We start from the raw sequence: 6,000 nt of genomic DNA, 5'->3' as shown, positions 1-6,000 counted from the left end.
TTGCAGCCTACTTCTCCAACCCACCCCCCCAAGTCATGTCTAATGGCATCATAATTGCCCTTCCCCCAGCTATAACTCTTGCCCTGCGGGGTATACTTATCCCTTTCCATCATTAACGTAAACTTCACCGAATTGTGGTCACTGTCCCCAAAGTGCTCACCTACCTCCAAATCTAACACCTGGCCTGGTTCATTACCCAAAACCAAATCCAAAGTGGCCTCGCCTCTTGTTGGCCTGTCAACATATTGTGTCAGGAAACCCTCCTTCACACATTGTACAAAAAACGACCCATCTAATGTACTCGAACTATATCTTTTCCAGTCAATATTTGGAAAGTTAAAGTCTCCCATAATAACTACCCTGTTACTTTCGCTCTTATCCAGAATCATCTTCGCCATCCTTTCCTCTACATCCCTAGAACTATTTGGAGGCCTATAGAAAACTCCCAACAGGGTGACCTCTCCTTTCCTGTTTCTAACCTCAGCCCATACTACCTCGGTAGAAGAGTCCACATCTAGCATCCTCTCCGCCACCGTAATACTGTTCTTGACTAGCAGCGCCACACCTCCCCCTCTTTTGCCTCCTTCTCTGAGCTTACTAAAACACCTAAACCCCGGAACCTGCAACATCCATTCCTGTCCCTGCTCTATCCATGTCTCCGAAATGGCCACAACATCGAAGTCCCAGGTACCAACCCATGCTGCCAGTTCCCCTACCTTATTTTGTATACTCAAACCACCTACCTGAACACTGGCCCCCTCCTGCGAAGTCAAATCTGTGCTCCTAACCTCTATACTCTCATTCTCCCGTACCCTAAAACTACAATCCAGGTTCCCATGCCCCTGCTGCATTAGTTTAAACCCCCCCCAAGAGCACTAACAAATCTCCCCCCCAGGATATTTGTGCCCCTCAGGTTCAAATGTAGACCATCCTGTCTGTAGAGGTCCCACCTTCCCCAGAAAGAGCCCCAGTTATCCAGAAATCTGAATCCCTCCCGCCTGCACCATCCCTGTAGCCACGTGTTTAATTGCTCTCTCTCCCTAGTCCGCATCTCATTATCACGTGGCACGGGCAACAACCCAGAGATAACAACTCTGTTTGTTCTCGTTCTGAGCTTCCATCCTAGCTCCCTGAAAGCCTGTCCCCTTTCCCCTTTCCTACCTATGTCGTTAGTGCCAATGTGGACCACGACTTGGGGCTGCTCCCCCTCCCCCTAAAGGACCCGGAAAACACGATCCGAGACATCACGTACCCTTGCACCTGGGAGGCAACATACCAAACGTGAGTCTCTCTCGCTCCCACAAAATCTCCTATGCCCCTGAGTCCCCAATTACCAATGCTCTGCTCCTCTCCCCCTTCCCTTCTGAGCAACAGGGACAGACTCCGTGCCAGAGGCCCGTACCCCATGACTTACCCCTGGTAAGTCGTCCCCCCCACAAGTATCCAAAGCGGTATACTTGTTACTCAGGGGAACGACCGCAGGGGATCCCTACACTGACTGCTTCTTCCCAGTCCCTCTTACAGTTACCCATCTACCTCCAATCTTTGGTGTAACTAATTCCCTGAAGCTGCTATCTCTGACCCTCTTTGCCTCCCGAATGATCCGAAGTTCATCCAATTCCAGCTCCAGTTCCCTAACTCGGTCTTGGAGGAGCTGGAGATGGCTGCACTTCCTGCAGGTAAAATCAGCAGGGACACTAACAGCATCCCTCACCTCAAACATCCTGCAGGAGGAACATTGCACTCCCTTCCCTGCCATCCCTCTAACTTCCAATCAAGATCTGGTTAATAAATAAAAAAATTTTAAAAAGAAAAATAATAATATAATATGGCACTTACCTCACACCAATGGGTCTTATTATTAGGTTAGAGGAGGGAGGGTGGGAGACACTACACGTGTAGTGTCTCGGGTTTCCTCTCCACCAGAATTTATTGGTGGGGGTGGGGGGGTGGGGGGGAGCTTCCCGGAAGTCCGCGGGTCGAACTCCCGGTTCCGGGTCGAACATCCGGTTCCCGCCTTAAAAAATAAAATAAAAAATAAAACAGAAAAGAAGAACAGAAACGGGACCAGGTAAGTGTTTTAAACTCAAATACTCACCTACCGGCAGCCCCTGCACGCCTCTCCCGCTGAAATTCTAAGTGCTGCAATCCTCTCAAGGTCCTCACCTGTCTTAGCCTCATTTCCATCAGTCACTGGCATGTTATTTGTGTCTTCCACTGTGAAGACTGACCCAAAAAACCTGTTCAGTTCCTCAGCCATTTCCTCATCTCCCATTATTAAATCTCCCTTCTCATCCTCTAAAGGACCAATATTTACCTTAGCCACTCTTTTTTGTTTTATGTATTTGTAGAAACTTTTACTATCTGTTTTTATATTCTGAGCAAGTTTACTCTCATAATCTATCTTACTCTTCTTTATAGCTTTTTTAGCAGCTTTCTGTTGCCCCCTAAAGATTTCCCAGTCCTCGAGTCTCCCACTGATCTTTGCTACTTTGTATGTTTTTTCCTTCAATTTGATACTCTCCCTTATTTCCTTAGATATCCACGGTCGATTTTCCCTCTTTTTACCGTCCTTCCTTTTTGTTGGGATAAACCTTTGCTGAGCACTGTGAAAAATCACTTGGAAGGTTCTCCACTGTTCCTCAACTGTTTCACTATGAAGTCTTTGCTCCCAGTCTACCTTAGCTAGCTCTTCTCTCATCCCATTGTAACCTCCTTTGTTTAAACACACACTAGTGCTTGATTTTACCTTCTCACCCTCCATCTGTATTTTAAATTCCACCATATTGTGATCGCTCCTTCCGAGAGGATCCCTAACTATGAGATCCTGAATCAATCCTGTCTCATTACACAGGACCATATCTAGGACCGCTTGTTCCCTCGTAGGTTCCATTACATACTGTTCTAGGAAACTATCGCGGATACATTCTATAAACTCCTCCTCAAGGCTGCCTTGACCGACCTGGTTAAACCAATCAACATGTAGATTAAAATCCCCCATGATAACTGCTGTACCATTTCTACATGCATCCGTTATTTCTTTGTTTATTGCCTGCCCCACCATAATGTTACTATTTGGTGGCCTATAGATTACTCCTATCAGTGACTTTTTCGCCTTACTATTCCTGATTTCCACCCAAATAGATTCAACCTTATCCTCCATAGCACCGATGTCATCCCTTACTGTTGCTCGGATGTCATCCTTAAATAACAGAGCTACATCACCTCCCTTACCATCCACTTTGTCCTTCCGAATTGTTTGATATCCTTGGATATTTAACTCCCAGTCGTGACCATCCTTTAACCATGTTTCAGTAATGGCCACTAAATCATAGTCATTCACGATGATTTGCACCATCAACTCATTTACCTTATTCCGAATACTACGAGCATTCAGGTAAAGTACACTTATGTTGGCTTTTTTATCTCTGTTCTGAATCTTAACACCTCGATCAGTAACCTCTCCTAAGTTATATTTCCTCTTAACCCTTCTCCTAATTTTCCTTGTCGTTGAACCCATATCTTCCGTAACAACCTGCCACGTCGCTTACCATTAATGTTTTCACTTCCCGTTTTATTTCTTTTAATATTCCTGGTCCTATTCACTGAGCTCCCCTCAGTCACTGTACCTTGCACTGTCGCCCTTTTTGATTTTTGACTATGGCTTCTCTGCCTTACACTTTCCCCCTTACTGCCTTTTATTTCTGTCCCTGTTTTACTACCTTCCAACTTCCTGCATCGGTTCCCATCCCCCTGCCACATTAGTTTAAACTCTCCCCAACAGCTCTAGCAAACACTATTGGACATCGGTTCCAGTCCTGCCCAGGTGCAGACCGTCCGGTTTGTACTGGTCCCACCTACCCCAGAAAAGGAAAATCCCAAGGCTTTTTACACGTACATAAAAAGCAAGAGGGTAGCCAGGGAAAGGGTTGGCCCACTGAAGGATAGGCAAGGGAATCTATGTGTGGAGCCAGAGGAAATGGGCGAGGTACTAAATGAATACTTTGCATCAGTATTCACCAAATAGAAGAAACTGGTAGATGTTGAGTCTGGAGAAGGGTGTGTAGATAGCCTGGGTCACATTGAGATCCAAAAAGACGAGGTGTTGGGTGTCTTAAAAAATATTAAGGTAGATAAGTCCCCAGGGCCTGATGGGATCTACCCCAGAATACTGAAGGAGGCTGGAGAGGAAATTGCTGAGGCCTTGACAGAAATCTTTGGATCCTCACTGTCTTCAGGTGATGTCCCGGAGGACTGGAGAATAGCCAATGTTGTTCCTCTGTTTAAGAAGGGTAGCAAGGATAATCCAGGGAACTACAGGCCGGTGAGCCTTACTTCAGTGGTAGGGAAATTACTGGAGAGAATTCTTTGAGACAGGATCTACTCCCATTTGGAAGCAAATGGACGTATTAGTGAGAGGCAGCATGGTTTTGTGAAGGGGAGGTCGTGTCTCACTAACTTGATAGAGTTTTTCGAGGAGGTCACTAAGATGATTGATGCAGGTAGGGCAGTGGATGTTGTCTATATGGACTTCAGTAAGGCCTTTGACAAGGTCCCTCATGGTAGACTAGTACAAAAGGTGAAGTCACACGGGATCAGGGGTGAGATGGCATGGTGGATACAGAACTGGCTAGGTCATAGAAGGCAGAGAGTAGCAATGGAAGGATGCTTTTTTAATTGGAGGGCTGCGACCAGTGGTGTTCCACAGGGATCAGTGCTGGGACCTTTGCTGTTTGTAGTACATATAAATGATTTGGAGGAAAATGTCTGATCAGTAAGTTTGCAGCCGACACAGAAGGTTGGTGGAATTGCGGATAGCGATGAGGACTGTCAGAGGATACAGCAGGATTTAGATTGTTTGGAGACTTGGGCGGAGAGATGGCAGATGGAGTTTAATCCGGACATATGTGAGGTAATGCATTTTGGAAGGTCGAATGCAGGTAGGGAATATACAGTGAATGGTAGAACCCTCAAGAGTATTGAAAGTCAAAGAGATCTAGGGTTACAGGTCCACAGGTCACTGAAAGGGGCAACACAGGTGGAGAAGGTAGTCAAGAAGGCATACGGCATGCTTGCCTTCATTGGCCGGGGCATTGAGTATAAGAATTGGCAAGTCATGTTGCAGCTGTAAAGAACCTTAGTTAGGCCACACTTGGAGTAGAGTGTTCAATTCTAGTCGCCACACTGCCAGAAGGATTTGGATGCTGTAGAGAGGGTGCAGAAGAGATTTACCAGAATGTTGCCTGGTATGGAGGGCATTAGCTATGAGGAGCGGTTGAATAAACTCGGTTTGTTCTCACTGGACCGAAGGAGGTTGAGGGGCGACCTGATAGAGGTCTACAAAATTATGAGGGGCATAGACAGAGTGGATAGTCAGAGGCTTTTCCCCGGGGTAGAGGGGTCAATTACTAGGGGGCATAGGTTTAAGGTGAGAGGGGCAAGGTTTAGAGTAGATGTACGAGGCAAGTTTTGTACGCAGAGGGTCGTGGGTGCCTGGAACTCGCTACCGGAGGTGGTGGTGGAAGCAGGGACGATAGTGACATTTAAGGGGCATCTTGACAAATACATGAATAGGATGGGAATAGAGGGATACGGACCCAGGAAGTGTAGAAGATTGTAGTTTAGTCGGGCAGCATGGTCGGCACGGGCTTGGAGGGCCGAAGGGCCCGTTCCTGTGCTGTACATTTCTTTGTTCCTTGTTGTTCTTTGTTTCCAATGTCCCAGGAATTGAATCCCTCCCATCTTTCGAGCCACGCATTCATCCTCTCTATCCTGACATTCCTACTCTGACTAGCTCGTGGCACTGGTAGCAATCCTGAGATTACTACCTTTGAGGTCCTACTTTTTAGTTTAACTCCTACCTCCCTAAATTCAGCTTGTAGGCACGGGCTTGGAGGGCCGAAGGTCCTGTTCCTGTGCTGTACATTTCTTTTTTCTTTGTTCTTTGTATCTACACTGACTCCAGATTTGGTTTTGGAGTGGCACATGATTTTGGCCACC

The sequence above is a fragment of the Scyliorhinus torazame genome, chromosome 10, assembly GCF_047496885.1.
Source record: "Scyliorhinus torazame isolate Kashiwa2021f chromosome 10, sScyTor2.1, whole genome shotgun sequence".
NCBI classification, from domain to species: domain Eukaryota; kingdom Metazoa; phylum Chordata; class Chondrichthyes; order Carcharhiniformes; family Scyliorhinidae; genus Scyliorhinus; species Scyliorhinus torazame.
The sequence above is the reverse complement of the archived record's forward strand: the minus strand, read 5'-3'. Positions refer to the sequence as shown.